Below are 16830 nucleotides of genomic sequence, written 5' to 3' on the forward strand. Positions count from 1 at the left end.
TATGTTTGTGAATAAGCCAAACATTTAATGTTTTTTTTTTCTGAGCCAAGAACCATTTGAAGTGTGGTCTAAAACCAAAGGACAGGAGAAAGGAGTAAAAGAGAATTTTACCAACTGACTTTAACTAGAAAGAAAAAAGTAAAAATGCTCAAATTGTGGCCTTTTGGAAGTTATTTTAAATCTACCCGAACAACAGATGTTTTTCAGGTGACATGTAAGAACCTGTTGAATTCAGAATTTATCCAAATAGCCCTCTGGGCCAAAATGAACAGGTAGACTCGTTTCAACTCGTCCTTCTTGTGAGTATTTCTGAAAACATACTTTCAGAAATAATGACATATTTTAGCACCATCCTTCCCTTTTCTGAAACGATTAAGTCATTATAAGCTAAGTACATATTCTCTGAATTAATAATATGCTATTTTCAAAGTCAACAGTCTTGTTAATTTGCATGCGTTTCTGTTTTCCTTTGGAACACACGCATTCTGGGTGTTTCCCAGCACTCTCCTGCAAACATATCTTCTAATTACCCTTACCATAGAACTGGAGGTTCAGCAGCCCCAGTGCAAGGAAAAGAAAGCTGTTCTTATTCCAGAGGTGGGGCGGTAGGGAGCTATTGGAGCTTGTCTTAAGGTATTTCTATTTTTGTGAATACTGATTTTTCAGCTGGGGCACAGTTCATTTATTCCACCCTCTCCCCCCCCGGAAAATTGCAAATGACAATATTTTATATCAAGACCGTATAAGCCACACCATTATAATACAGAATCTAGGATATTAATGCTTGAAGGAATTGCTGATACTCTAGTTCATATGTCTCAATTTACAGATAAGAAAACTGAGTTATAGACAGACTAAACATTTTATAGATTAATAAAGAATAAGATCTGGAACTTGGGTCTCCTGACTTTCTCTCCTATGGTCTTCTCATTGTGTCATTTTACCACTCACACCTTGGTGTTTGTTAAACAGTTTAATCATGTGTCAAATCTAATTTTATATCTCTTTTTCCAGGTAAAACCAACTTTCTATGTCTAATGTGATTAATCCATTAGCTATGGTTATTCTGTCTCCCTAAGAGACAGAACTACAAAAACGGGTAGTTGTATGATATATTTCCATCCTTTAATTCACAGGTGACTCTACCAGTTGATATCATGTTCAACTGTCAATGGAGAATTAACATCACTTTGGACAACTTTTAATTTTAGGATTTGGTCAAATGGATACAGGAAGTCTGTTTGGGGGAATGAATGGAGTAAAGCAGTCTCCAATGACCAATGAGTTTATCAAAATGGAGTAGTCATGTGGATCAGAAAACAGAGGTGCAAATGTATATCAGAAACTGGAAACAGGCATCAAAAGACTAAGACAGACAAAATGAAACTACTACTTTCTAAGTTCTTTTCTCCTTGCGAGGAAGATGCTGGTCAGTCTCCAGAGCTCAGTGTCAGTTCCTTCGTCTTGTCCAAATTTCTTGAAAACTTTTCTCAGTAAACATTATCTGGTCATATACAGCTCCCCCAAACCCCAACCCCAAATCCAGAAATGTTGTTCCAGGAAGGATATAAGGAACTGTCAGGAGCTTTGTAGATCAGTTTCTACTCTTGTTGGAAGCAAAAATAGCTATGGCGTCTTAATAAAACACTCCGATGGTGAACTGGGGGCAGTAGAGCTTAGACAGAGTAAGAAGGGACTCTGGCAGTCTGTCTCTTTTCTAATCGGGGCTGTCTGGGAACCTGGCACATCCTGTTGCCACCTCTGTCTGATACTTTAGCACCTGGAATTGAGGGGAGCCCTGTCTTCCTCTCCAGACATGCATTTGAGACCTGTTTTCTGCCATAGCCCTTTCTCAACTCCTTGCTTGTACTTCCATCCTCCTTTCTCCATATCACACTGGAGACTTTAACAATTATGCTAGACTCTGACCTCATGTGCTCTTGTTGTCCAAATCCTACCCTTCATGCAAGCGAATTAGAATGGCCATTTATATGTTTGGAATTGAGTTCGAAAGTTGTCAAACTTCCCCTAAGACTGCTGTTCCCATGTCCATGTTTATCCCAAACTCCTCTCCTCTCCAAATTACCTTTCACAGTCAGTATGTTGTGCAGCCAGTGTATTAACACAGGGTGAGAGTCTGGAAAACTGGCTTAACTTCCAGCTTTCACAGATGTGGTTTATACTCTTCACAGATGAAGATCATAACCTCCCTTAGAAAAGCTGGCCATTGGCCAAAACCCTACCTATTTTACATGTTGAGAGCTATCGGATACCTTTAGACCAATGGTCTTCAAAATGGAGTGCAAGCACAACACTGGGTGTGCAGCTGATACATTGGACCGGATATGGAAGGAAGTATTAAGGCTGCCATTTGTATCTATCTTTATTTCTTCCTTTTTATTATCTACTCTTGCAAACTCTGAACAATGTGCATAGAAGATTAGTATAGTAATATCTGTGCATAATTTATAAATAAATAGGATTTTCACTGATAGAAGTGCATGAACAAAACTTCTGTAGACGACTACCTTATTGGAACAAGCGCTGGGTCACCTAGAATAAGTAAGCAATAAATCACGTTTGAGCGATTGGTTAATTGATGGATAAACAAAGCAGATGAAACTACTCCTACATGCTCTGCAGCACTCAATGGCTTTCTTCATCAATCACCCCATTTGCCCCCAGTTCATTTTTAGTATCATTTATTCCTAAAAGTGTTCAGAAAAGAGGAATTTTGTCTTCAAGAGCAAGTTGTGTTCGTAGATTGGCAACTCCTGGGAATATAAAGTAACATAGATGAACTTAATGAAAAAGTCAAATTTTGTGGGCAAAAGTCTCAAATGAGATCTGAGGTGAGCCTCAGAATGTATTTTCCTTGATTTGATGGGACTTTAATTTTCTCATTTCAGAATTACTGAGAAAGCCCACACTCAGTCACCTTGTTGGTAAAGAAGAAATCTCATCAGAATAGCTTATTCCTTGCCATAATGTTTTGAAATATTTAGTTTCATTTAGAAATATCCAAATGAATTTAGGGGTAAACAGTCTAGAATTTAAATGAAGCCTAAAATGACAGGTTGATTGTCGTATGTATCTGTGAGTTAGAGCGTCTAAAGTTATCATAAGCACGTTCTATACTCAGGGCAGACTGTCCTCATGGGACTCATGTAAGTGACATGATTTCGACAATTTATTACAAACCAAAGGTAATGTGAAATAATTAATGTAAGGTAAACTACCTTGTAAAATATAAATAATGTAATGTAATATGATGTAAAATAATTTGGAATTTGCCTGAGGACTTTATTTGAAGCACAAAGTCTATAGGGCTAATTGGGTGATCCTTATATGACCAGCCACACCTCTTTAACTCAATGTGGAATTGTTGCTTTCTTGTTATCATTTTAATCAGAGTAATTTTATTTTGAAAGATATCCGGTGAGAGAGAGAACAACTATCTGGTGAGAGACAGAACTTAATTACAGATATCTATAGAAAACTCATGCATTTTCATGGAAATTAGATTCTGGAGAAACACAGGGGTCTGTGGAAACTTTCTTGCTATAAGGATTTGGGAACTCATAGAGGTCTCTGGAAAATATCTCACCTTCAGAATTACTAGTAATAATCTTATTATGGAGTGCTTACTCTGTGTTAGGCTTTGTTCTAGGTGTTTTAATTAACTTTCTCATTAAATCTTCAAATAATCCCACAGAACTGCAAACTGAGATTTTGAGAGATTAAAGCTTGGTTTACCAAGATTAAAGCTTGGACACAAAGCTTGGAAGTGGTGATGCTAGATTTTAAAGATAAGTCTATCTCATTCCAAATCCTCTGCTCTTTAAAATTGTCTCATTTACTGACAATTTTTTAATTATTCAAAACTCAAGAACTACTACGATAGTGTATGTACTTTGTCTGTCATGAATCTGGGCATTTCCAGGGAAAAAATGGGGAGGAGAGGGTGAGAAGCATGTAACAGTGCACTAACATTTTCCTTTCACTGGTAGCATAAAATTGATTCTTGATGCAGTAAAATATTCAAAGTGAAGCTTTTCCCAAAGTATTTGGTGATAACAGTGCAGTAAGAGGTAATGGCAAGAACTGAATGATACATACAAAAACATCTAGTGAAAATAAAATAATTCTGAACCTCTCATGAAGGGTGATCTTTGGGGGATAGGAGAGAGAGGTGATTCTCTGCCTTTACAACAGTATATAAAGGAACCTGGGCTTTCAGTGCCTGGGAAAAGAGAGAAAGAATCTAGGTGATCAAGACTATTGGAGAGAAGCCTTGAGAGAGGAGTCAAGACCAAGAGAGTAAAAGAAAAAGAGAAGGAATTGTGGTTGGGAAGAACAGTGGGGTTTGAGGAGAAGAACAAGCTCTGAGAAGCTGAGACAAAAGACGTCCTAAAGAAAGCCAATCCTCGACAAGAAGATCACCCCTCATGTGCTGATTCTCAAATTTGAGGGCAATCTCAGCATAGGTGAGAGGTAAGGGCAATATCTCCTCTTCTGTCTGCTCAAGTGTGGCACATGACCTCTGCAGGCAGTCAGAAGCCCTTTAGGGAGTGACAAGAATGAATGGGATCAGGTGGAGATTACTCCCAGTGGTTGCAAGGTAATGCATTCTCCAAGGGCCATGGAGCCATCGGTGGCATCCTTCAATAGATCAGCTTTGTGGAAGAGATCGGCCTGCATCTGCCTCCTTTGCCAGTCCTGGCTCTATAGCCTTGCCACTGATACCCTTCCAATAAATTCTTTAGCTAGAATTTATTTGTGTTGCTTGCAAGAAGAACCATGATTATCACACATTGGAATGGATGTGTGTAATACATGGCAAAAATGATGCCTGAGAGGTGTAAAATGAAAGCTTCTACTGAGAAATTTTTGGAATAAGTTGGATGAAGAATTAATTGCACCCCAAAGCACTATTTGAACAAAAGTCATCCAAAGTCTAAAGGGGAAGAGAAATGAGCAGGACAGAGCCCTGCCAAACATCCCATTGAAACTAAGGGAATACAGACTCTCTTTCACGTGTGCACAAGAAGTCTGTACCAATTTAAATGTACAGAGGAGGCCCTTCTCTGTGTGCCTTCCAGTGACCCCCTTGGGGTCATCATAGGTGGCTCAGTCGATACCTTATCATACTCTTCCTTATCCTCTCTGTATATGTGAACAGTCAGTCTCAAGCTCCCCAATGTGACTGAAATCTACTCAGATTTGAAGAGGTGGAGACTGAAACAGGCTCAGAGTTAATCCTGCTACTTTCTAAGCATCATTCACAACATGTTCCAGTGAAGACTATCTTGGGAAATTACCATAGTCATATTGACTCTGTAAAAATCCATAACTCAGCTCCCCAAAATAAGAACACACAACTGAATTCTATAATTAATCCACATTGTGGCAGTTTGTGAATTGTAAGTTATAAACTCAGTGTTGAGTACAGCAGTCCTGCTGTTCCCAGAATGTTAATTTTCATGGCTCCCTCCCTAGAGCAACCTTTCCATTGCTAAATGCCCATATTCCTCACAACTAAGCCTTGCTTGGCAGTGTTAAACTTTGTAAACCAGTATTTCATCTGACCCTCAGAAAAACTCTGTGGTGTTAACATGAATCACATTTGAATATCAGAAAACTGGGGCTCAGAGTCACTAAGTGCCTTATTTAATATCACACAGTCGATACATGGCAATTCCAGGAAAGAAATTCACCATAGTTTTAAACAGAGCTTAATGATATTGTTAGAGGACATTTGTTTTTCTATAGATCTGTGCGTTATGATTACTGTCTTATTAAGGCAAGTATAGGGCATCATTTTGGTAGGTGAGGTATTAGAAAGTCATGCTGACTAAAATACCTCTCACAGAAGAATGAAAGACCACAGTTACTAATGTATTGCTTTGTGTTAAGCATTTTTTTCCCCACCCTTTGTCTACCCTCTTTTAAAATGCAAATGTCCCTGGAAGGATAACACATGTATCAATGATTTTTATCCTGTGGCTCCTTCCAATATCTAATTAGTCAACAACAGCAGCAAAACAACAAGGACGACAACAAAAAAGCCAAAGGTGAGAAGAAGATTCTTAAAGGGTGAAAGAGAAAGGAGATTAGAAGGCAAGCATCTGCTCTTCACAACTCCCTGGATATGAGGGGCTTCCTCACTCTCCACTTTCCCCCACCCCGTGTGCCCAGTCTCACGACCAGAAATACCAGTGCAGGTGCAAGGACCCTGCAGGTTCCAAAACTGATCTTCCCCGATGAAACTGTGGCTCTTAATTCTGGGGCAGATAAAAACAGAGGCCGATGACCAACCTCACAAATGTTTTTCCCACACTGTTTTCCTTACACTGGTTGCGTAAAGGTGTGGGGCGGTCCTATCCATCTCTATAATCCTCTACAGGGACCTCTTAAAACTACCACAGAAGACAAGAAATGGCTGATTCACAGGTATTATTCTCAGAAAATTCTTCCTTAATAACCTATCAAGACACAATTCCCTGTTTTACAGAGTAATGAAAGCACAAAGGTTACAGGAGTCCTTACTCTTCTGCGAAGCTGAAACCCAGAGGTGAGGCTACTTTCACTAGAGCTCTGAAAGAGCTTCAGCCTCTCTTCGGTGATGACCTTTGAATATCCGTGCCTCTGAGTTCCGCCATTGCCTCTGCTATCACCTCTGCAGTATTTTAAATATCCAAGTGAATCCCCACTCAAGAAAACTCACCACAGGCATTCATTGAAATGAGTAAGACTTGCATGCTCTTAAGATAGCTTTTCTGACACAGAGGTCTCTAGTATTAGTTTATCAAAATATTAGATATTAGACCACTTTGTAAGTTTTGCAAATTCCTCTATTTTTTCCCCTGTGACTTCTGTATTAAAGGGAATAAAGATTTTTGCTTTTGTTTTTCTTATAATCCTAAAAACAGACATAATGATTTATTTAAAGAGAAAAATAATCCAGACCTTGATTGAAAATTATTAGAAAAAATTATTAGAAAATAATTTTTTAAAACTTTGTATTGAATACTTTCAATTAATTGAGATAAAAATTGTGAAAAAGATACATTCCCCAAATATAAAGATAAATGATAAAAGCATAAAAATCATTAGTCAAATAGACTGAAAAGCCAAAAATTAAAACACATCTAATATTTTTATTAATGCAAAAGTACAAATGATATCATATTTGGAATTATTTTGTAAAATTGTTTAATCAGGGGTCTGAGGCTCCAGTGCTGTTGGCCAGTGGAATTAGATCACCCCCTTTCTAACAATTATTTGCACTGTAGCTTGGATCCTTAGCTAATCCTGCTGAGTATTAATTTTCAACCACTGATTTACACAGGAGAGCTAGAGTCTCTGAAGGAGAAAGACCACAGCTAAGGACTGCATGGAGATACACACGTGTATAGAAATACATGTCCAATGGAGTGGCTGATAGATGGAGATTAGATTGCAGAGAAAAAATAATGGGCACCTGAGAAGGGGCACACCTTAAAGGGAAAGGAATAGGGACGAATCAATTAAAAATAGCCCTCCAGGATGAGGGAGGTAGAGGAGTACTGTTTCTGAGACCACCAAGTAGCTTAAAAGAACCCATCACAATCCTGTCACCCATGAGTATCAGTTGCACCTTTGGAAAAAAGTGTGTGTGTGTGTGTGTGTGTGTGTGTGTGTGTGTGTGTGACCTGAAGTGAAGTATCACTAAAAACATATAGCACTTTGCAATCCAGGCAGGATTACCGTGGGACACTCCATACTAAAAAAAGGCAGGAGTAAAAAACGGCCCCTTGCTTTGTAAAAACATTGCTGAATCAGCAAACTGTTGGAAGATCTCTTATAAAATTTGTCATCAAGATGGCAAGGAGATAACCCAAGAGGCGAACCACCACTCCACAGAGCTGTTAGGAAGAGGCAGCCTTGGCTCCTACCAGCAACACAGCAGAGGACTTTGATAGACAACCAAGGTTAACAGGTTTGGGCCATTCAAATTTCTGGCATCTCCCACATGGCTATTGGAAAGATCCTCAGTGTTGCAGCTCAGTCTCCAGGAGGACAGCTCGGCTCCCACTTGCCAGGAATGGAGAAAGACAAGTGAGAAAACACAGAGAACCATTTTGTAGACACATGTTTCAAGCCCTGGAGGTTTTGGAAAATTTGCAGGGAAAAACTACCAGAAAGAATTGGACAGCTTATTAAGGAATGCAGGTGAGGTTTGGAAACCATCATCATTTGGATATATATGTAAATGTGGCCTCATCGATACATAAACTCTTTTAGGCCTATGACATAGTAGTCACTCAATAATCTTATTTTCTAGTTTTTCCCACTGCCCTACTATTTAGGAAGGTCAAAGAGAGATTGATACAACTCAGTGAACTCTACAATTCAGTCACGCACATCATAAATTATCCAAGATAGTTTTTCTTTTTCGGTAACCATTCTTTACAAATTGGTCCTTTTATTTAGTATGCTGAAAATTTCTGCATCTGTTGCAGTGTTTCTGTGGACTGGCTGCAGCTCCCAACAGAAGGTCTTTGAGATAAGAACATTTAATGTGACTTGGTTCATATCAATACTTAATCTTTTTGGATTAGGCCCTTTCGAAAATGTGATGAGAGATATGAACATTCTCCTCAGAAAAAGGCACATGGATATGTCACCCTAGAGTATGCCAGTTTCTAATTTCCTTCAACACTTCCCCTCCTCTATCACCTCTCTCATACCTACAGTCTCTCCCTTGGACCATCAGAAAATCTTCCTGGTACCCAGCCTCACCTGCTTTCTCTGCCTCTTACACCACACCCCCAGCCTTCTCACACAGCTCAGATTTTCTCTAGTTTATTGTTTACAATCCTTTCCATGTGGCCCTCCACTTGGATTCTCTGTAGCAGAGGGGAGCCCAGCAGCTAACTTAGCTAGCAACAAGCCTTCTTCCTTTGCTTCAACCTGTTCAGCCTTGTCTTTCTTGTTACATTTGTCTGGTTCTGAATCCTAAGATTAGGAACAAGGGTGAAAAAGACAGACTTCTCTTGAGAGCACAGAGAAGGGAAGGAATCCAAATGCCTAATTTCCTTATGGGAGTGGAGAAACACCCTGTCATTCTCAGATATCAATATATTTTCCCCTATCCTATCTCCATGTGCATAAACCTTTAAAAACAAAATTAATAATGATGTCTCTTCTGGGAGTGCACAGGGTAGAATCCAAGGAAACTAGGTTAAGAAGCCCTCAAATCAAGATTGAGCTTTTGCTTGAGTATTTGATTTTTTTCTGATTGGCTATTGAACAAAAGATTAATTTTATTCAAGAAAAAAATCATTTTGAAAAAAGTTCATAGTCCAGCATCCCAAGAAATCCTATCTGTAATTTGCTTTGAAATTCTAAAACACTGAAAAGATATCTTCTAGATTCCTGGGTTACAATCCATACATATTAAGAAAAATAGTATAATAATCTACATCTCAAAGGCAGGCATAAAACCAGAAAATGCTATACATTCCAGGTTCCCTGGATTGATGTCACATAGAGAAACACTAAAGAAGTCTAAGTGTCCTTCTAACAGTGGATCAGATATCTCTTCTCTTTGTTCTTTTTCCCTGGGTGAAATTATTTGATTGAATTAGGAATTCAGAGGAACATTTTCCGCTTGTATGTTAGAAATAGTATGTCCATTCGTTATTTCTCTTTTTATTTAACAAATACTTACTAACCATCTTAGGCACTATGTTAGCTGCCGAGGCCATAAGGATAAAGATGATTTGGTCTCTGTCCCCAAGTGGCAAATCATAAAGATGATTTGGTCTCTGTCTCCTATAATCTAATAGGAGCTATATCCGGTAAAGAGGCAATTATGTGAACCCTTAAAAGGTACCATCAAGAAAGTCTTCCTGGAAGAAGCATATTTAAATTGCGAGTGAGCCAAGCAGACTTAATCTCTGGAAAGGGGAGTTTGAAGTACAGAACACTGAATGAAAATGTTTAGCCTTAAATCTAGCCTGTGAAACAAGACTATACAAGATAGTGGAGAGGAAAACAGATGTGGGTCCAATCAAGGTGCTTTAATCATGGGCTAATATTTGGCCACTTGGATTTAAAACTTGTGATTGTCATAAGATTGGCTCAGTATGTAGGACAGATGATAGCACAGAGTAGACATCCAGTATATCTTTGTTGAACTAATATAAGAAGGAATAAAGAAAGGAGATTTATTTTCTGGATAGTTTATTTCCAAGCAGTTTTGGGTAGTGTGCCATCATGGGAAAATTACCAACTCTTCTGGATTATCTTCCTTGTAAAACTTTATTATTTTGCTTAAAATATGATAAGCTCCATGATTCAGATTGTAAGTATTAATTTAGATTCTGATGCCAAGGATAAGTTATATCTAAATTTTCAACAGCCCTGGGTTATCCACTCTGTTCTTTGGACCTCCTACCTCCATCAATGAGTATAATTAGAAGGTGATACTGAGAGTCATCTGTATGATTAAAAAGTCTTTGAGAGGAACAAGCTTTCATTCTAAAAATACTCAAAATATCAAACCATAACATCTTTCAGGATGATCATGAAAGCAATACTGTCTACTGGAGTAAAGTTCGGTACTCAGGACTATCTATAATTGGTTTATTGCTTAGCCTCAAGGAAATTATCTATGGTTTTGAGAAAACCTTACTCTTTTCTAGCAGTGTATTTTTTCTTCTACCCTTCTACTTAGTGATTTAAGAATTTATAGTCCTCAGAGCTATGTATATTCCACAGTTGGAGTCTCTCATTGCCTTATCTTCCACTGGAATCCTTATGGAAAAATTATGAAGGTGTTTAAGCTTTATTAATTTGTTTGAAAGCCAAGATCTTTCTAAGCAGGTAGCACTATCATTTCACAGTTTATTTTTCTTACTCTTTGGATTAGAAAATTATCTCTTTGAAATAACTTTAGTAGGTAAAAGACCCCCACGGAATGAGAACAACACTGAATGATGTTTCTGTACTCTCTATAAAGATACTTGGCTTATTGCACATCTTGTAATATGAAGTAGGTCCGGACATAATGCAGGCCTTGATTCTCATGTCGTTTTGCCCAGTGCAAAGCCTTTCCCCATTGGCTGCCTTCTGGTTTAAAGGCTCATTATGGGGAGAGTATTTATAGCTGATGCCCTGACTAAGGAATAAAGAGCAGAGCAGAATATACTACTCAACTCTTATACTGAGACCCAGAAGTATATAATCTTCCACTTTTCTTAACCTCAATGTCCTCATTGGGGAATTCTGGGAAAGAAAACAAGTCTTTGAGTCTTTGTTCTACCACTTACCAACTATGTACTCTTAAAATATGTCATTTAATATGTCTTATCATCCCAATTTTACTGAGGCAGATGCTAACGCCTACCTCACAGGGTTGTAAGAATGAATGAGATAAAATAAAGTGTTTCACAAAGTAGTCATGTAAGGTTTTATCAGATAGTCCCCTTTGCTGAGGCAGGAACATGTAAACATGCTTCCAAATGAACAATGAGGGGTTGAAATTATTATACTAGTCCTTTAATTTTCTAGCACACACATACCCAACATTATGTTTATTCTTTCATTCAACAAATATGTATTAACTGTGCATTTTTAACTTTTAATTACTGGGAATAGTTTGGCACTTACATCACATAGACCACATTCTTGGGGACCAATAGATACAGAGTGAGCTAAGCATTATCATGACATCAAGGGTCAATCTGTCCATCATTTTCATTAATTTAAGTCTTTCAAACCACGCATTGAGCCCAAATTCTGAATTAACTGAACTGCCAGAACTGTATGCCATCCCAAGAATGCTTCATAGAGTAGCACTGTTCTGTAAAAATAACTTTGTCTTATATTTTAAAAAAAACCTGAAAGATCCTGGAATGCCATTTCTTTCCAAAAGAGTAGCCATATTTGAATTTTCTTAGCAGCTTGCTGAGAGAGTGCAAAGCTAACAAGAATCAAAACAGACTCTTTACATAGTTTGTTTGGGTCTAGAGGAAATCTGTCCATGAGCTTTTGTGAAGGGGCCAACATGTCAGCATATGCCTGACTACAGTGAGTTTATCTTTCAATTGATTTAGTCCATTCTGGGGAATCAAGATGATGCAAGAGTGTGGCATGTAACCAAGCTCTTTCTTTTTTCATTGACAGAGGTGCTAGAAATGTCCATATTCTTATAGATCACTTGATCAGACATAACAGAGTCACAGACCATGTTTAATTTCCTATTACAGTTATTTTGTTTTTGCTTTAAAATTTTATTAATGTATGGTATAATTTTTGCAACAGTAATGGCTGTCAATAGCAAAGAGACGGGGTGGATCCATGACTCTGCTGCCTTGGGGTTTACACGCAATTTCCTGGAACATATGTTCTATTAATGGAGTTTGAAACAAGGCTTTCACCTTCTAGAAATGCTTGAAATTGAGCTACAATGGTGGATATATTTTTGAGGTATTCTCACAAAAAACTCAATCTTGGATATTCCAAGAAAATGTTGTCCTCTATTCAACTTTTCTATTTCTTTGAAGTCTGCTGGAATACATGCATACCAAGGGTATGAACTGAGTCTAAATTGAGACTATCCAGCTGAGTAGAGGTCACCTCAGGCTTCTTTTTCTCCAGGTTATTTGCACAATTTCTCTGGGTTATTTTCTCAAGCCACAGACCTCTAGAGAACAAGACAGCAGGTGCCAAAGAGGTACAGCCCACACCTGACTAGAGAGTGGCTGTGCCCAGCAGCTTGTTGTGGGGACTTCCCTGGTGGCACGGTGGTTAAGAATCCACCTGCCAGTGCAGGAGACATGGGTTCAATCCCTGGTCCGGGAAGATCTCACATGCCATGGAGCAACTAAGCCCGTGGGCCACAACTACTGAGCCCATGTGCCATAACTACTGAAGCCCAAGCGCCTAGAGCCCGTGCTCTGCAGCCAAAAAAAAAAAAAAAAAAGAGAAGCATGTGACACACTGCTGACACCACCAAAACACATGGGGTTAGGGGAAAGGTGGAGGGAGCTGTGGCCTCACAGAAACAATAGAGACATGATAAGGTACTGAAATGCCCATGCAATGTAGTATAAATGCCAATCTTATTCTTATCCACAGGCTGGTGAAACCTGGTGACATATGGTTATACATAAAATCAACAAATATTACTTGAGAACCTAAGATGCCCAAGGTGTACACACACACACACACACACACACACACACATATGCAGTTAAGTATAGAAGACATTTATATAACAAGGTTTACTGATAGAATAAGAATTTTTAAATGAGGGGGATTAAGGGTCTAACAAATTTGTGCATGCTAATCTTGTTTCTGGTTAAACATCTGCTGAATGATGTTAGGTCTCTGAATAAAACATTAAAAACCCAAGTTTTAATTCTGGCTTTTCTTAACTTTGCTTAAATATTCATTTGCTTTCTATTCATATTTGGAACATTCTTTAGCTATGGAGTAAAATAACTCTGGAAGATGGAAGCTGAAGAGAGCTTGACCAGCCTGACCCTGATTATTAGGAAACAAAACCTATGCCAAGTCTATTGCTATCAACATGGTTCCCTCTTCCATTCCCCTCTGTTGTCTCCAAACAAAATACTATGCCTGGTCATCAAGATCAAGGAAGTCAATTATCAAGTGGCAGAACCTTAATGACTTTTTTCCCTTTAGCTCCTGGAAACCCTGGACTCTCTACCACGTCCTCTGCTTACTTGCTCCCAAAGGTTCTCCTCCCACATCTTCTTTATCCCTAAGTCACAGTGGCTATCAGCTTTGCCTGAGATGCAGCCCTCACTAACTTCTCTCTGTTTTCTCCATCCATAGTCTTTTCTCTCTCTGATACTCAAGTAAGTAGAGCCTTGTGCCAAAGTTATGAGGTACAAAGCAACATAATGTGTTCAAGACCCCTAAGAAGCTGAATGTTGCTGGTGCGTGGCCATACAGAGATTTACACAGGATGAGTTGGAGAAATAGGGTTTAGTTAGATAAAATCTTATAGCTCAGTGGTGAAAATTTTGAATTTTTATCCCAAGCACAGTACAATGTCAATATAAAATGGAAGGCATAAACAATATATGCTGAACATTCATGAAGGAAAGAGATAATTATGAGTGGTGTTAGGGAAGATTTTGCAGAGAAAAGAGCCTTTGAGAGTGGGCAAAATATGCATTGTCCAAAAGGAGGTGGGGGTCTCATGGATGTAAAAGTCATGTCTGGGTGATGATAAGTCGGTACTTCTGGCTGGAAAGATGTGTTTGGGGCAAGTAGTAAAAGATAGGTGTGGAAAACCAGAGTGGAGTCATACTATGAAAGGCTTTAAGCTTAGACTGATGAATTTGTGCTTTATTCTTCAGAACCAGCCTTCTCCCGTGCCTTTTACTTATTTGTCTCCCAGAATCAGCTTTGGGTCCTATTTTCTGTCTTTACTCATCAACATCATGGTGAAGGGGTACCTACATCTGTTCTAAGTCTTTGTCAGTTGCTTCATGAGGTGGATGGTCTATTTCTGCTTCCAGACTTTTTCAGGTCCCCTTGAGGTTTTCATCTCCTATCCCTGGGTATTTATTGCCAGTGCAGCAACAAATACCATGTGGCAGATGAGTTTAGAGAATGAGTTTTAATAGATTTATTCACCAAGGAGCCATCCTAGCATATTATCTAATGTCTTTTTCAATAGGTAGCATTTTCTGATCATAAGATACAGTGGCTAAGAGGAAGGTTAACACAATTTAGATTGGGATTAGGTCAAACTGTTTTTATCAGTTGTCCTTGGATTTTTTATTAATTTGTTTTCCTTCCCCGCAATGATTTCATTATTGGATCCATCCTTTTGCATGAACCATGAGACAAAGAAGGTTAAGATATTAGATGCGTCCCATCTTTGAAACTGGGGCTTGTTACCCTGCTCTATATTCCCATACAGATCTAAAACACATATCATTAGCACCAGCCCCCAAATGTTCTAGTCTGCCTCTTCAACCATGACCAAAGCAATTTAAGAGTTCTTCTTCCTTATACATCAGCCAGAGCCAGAATCTCCTCTTGTTTATCCTCATTATTAACTTTAACCAAATAACTCCTAACTCCTATATCAATATGACAGACTGTGTCTTCCTACGAGTATTGTATGTTCACTATGCAAACCAGCCACAATGTTTCTTTGCATTGCACAGCAACAAACTGCTCTGGGTCTTTAACCAAACTGCATACCAATGGTTACCAGCCAAGGGGAACCAACCAAAACTGGGCTGAATCAGTATAAATTCATCTTCCACTTGAAAAAATAAAATCCCTGAATGCTTTCCCTAGAGATGATAAACCCATGAAAGTTCTACATGCACAATAGTTGTTGACGTATTTAATACCCAGGATTAGATTTTTTCCAGCTGTAGGCAGCCATATGGCCTAAGTATAATGTCAGCCTCTCACTTTGCATTTTGAAGTCTACAATTACAAAAAAAAAATTACTTAATTAAGATGCATTCTAACTTGGTCTGAAAGACACTGAACTCTCACTGGTGTGACAGAACACATTCCTCTCCAGCTGGAATGGAATTTTTGCTGGTAACCAGGCACAGGGATTTCAAGACTTATAGCTATGAGTCTTGAGAACAAAGTATGTGCCTGCTCATTTTTTCAGACAAGCCCACGCTTTGGCCGTTCCTTCATTAACGGGTTCAGTTGGAAGTGGACCTAAAGAAGACCAAGGGGAAAAAAAGAGAATGGGAGAAGAGGAGTATTATACTTAAAAATCAAACCTGTGCTTCTTTAAAACTGAGAATATCGTCTTTGGGAAAAGATGAAAACTTATTCTTTTCTTTTTTAAAGCTTAGACTCTTTCTTCTTTTCAGAGTTCAGTAAGATACCCACTAGTTTCTTCTAAAGCCTTTGAGAACTTCGTCTCAAACACACCACTGAAGAACTAAGTACTCTCCTTAAACATTATAATACTGTTTTAAAAACTAAGAAAAGTATGCCTTTATTTGAGACTAGTATTTTTAAAGCAGATCAAAAGATTGGCCTAGAGCCCTGACAACTCACCTCTGTCACTGCTCAGAGAAGATCTTTACCTCATTTCATATTCATTATGAGAATTTTGCCTTTTTCATTTAAGAAGTTTTTGGTGGAATGCATGCTGACTTTCAGTTAAAAGGGAAGAAAAAAAAAAAGGATGTCAAAACAGTCACATAGTCCTTCCTTTGTCGTTTTCATAGTTGCTGAAAAAGGGATCATACACGTACTTTTATTTTTGTGTCCCCCATACTCATAATCTATGGAAGTTTATATAACATTTTACAGAGTTCAAGAGTTAATCCCTTCTCAGTATCTGGATTCTACTGAGGAGGACATAAGAAGACGGAAATCAAAGGACAGAAATGAAAAGACTTAACTGCAAAAGGTTGAATTTATAAACATTAGCTTAAAGACGTACATGCAACTATGTATTCGGAACGAAAATCGTAGCCGCATTTTGAGACATTTGATGTAGCCAAATTTCTCACCCAAAATTTGTCAGAGTGTCTCCCAGAAAAATTTCTAATTAGTTGCTCATCCAGGCAAATATTTATAAGTGTCTAGACAAAACCTCTAGAGAGAGCAAAATGATGCTTTTTCTTACCAAAAGCAAAGAAATTTTAGTCTCACCTTTGCCAAACTCCCGTCTTTCTAACTCTTATGTGTCTTTCCATTCTGGATTCTACCAGAATGTTTGAGAAGTACATCCTGGTTTGATTCTGAAGTCTTGTTTGTTTGGTTTTTAATTTTTTGTGAGTGTGAGAGTGGAAATGAAGTAAATTGGTTTAA

This window comes from Stenella coeruleoalba (genome assembly GCF_951394435.1).
Source record: "Stenella coeruleoalba genome assembly, chromosome: 6".
In the NCBI taxonomy this organism is placed as follows: domain Eukaryota; kingdom Metazoa; phylum Chordata; class Mammalia; order Artiodactyla; family Delphinidae; genus Stenella; species Stenella coeruleoalba.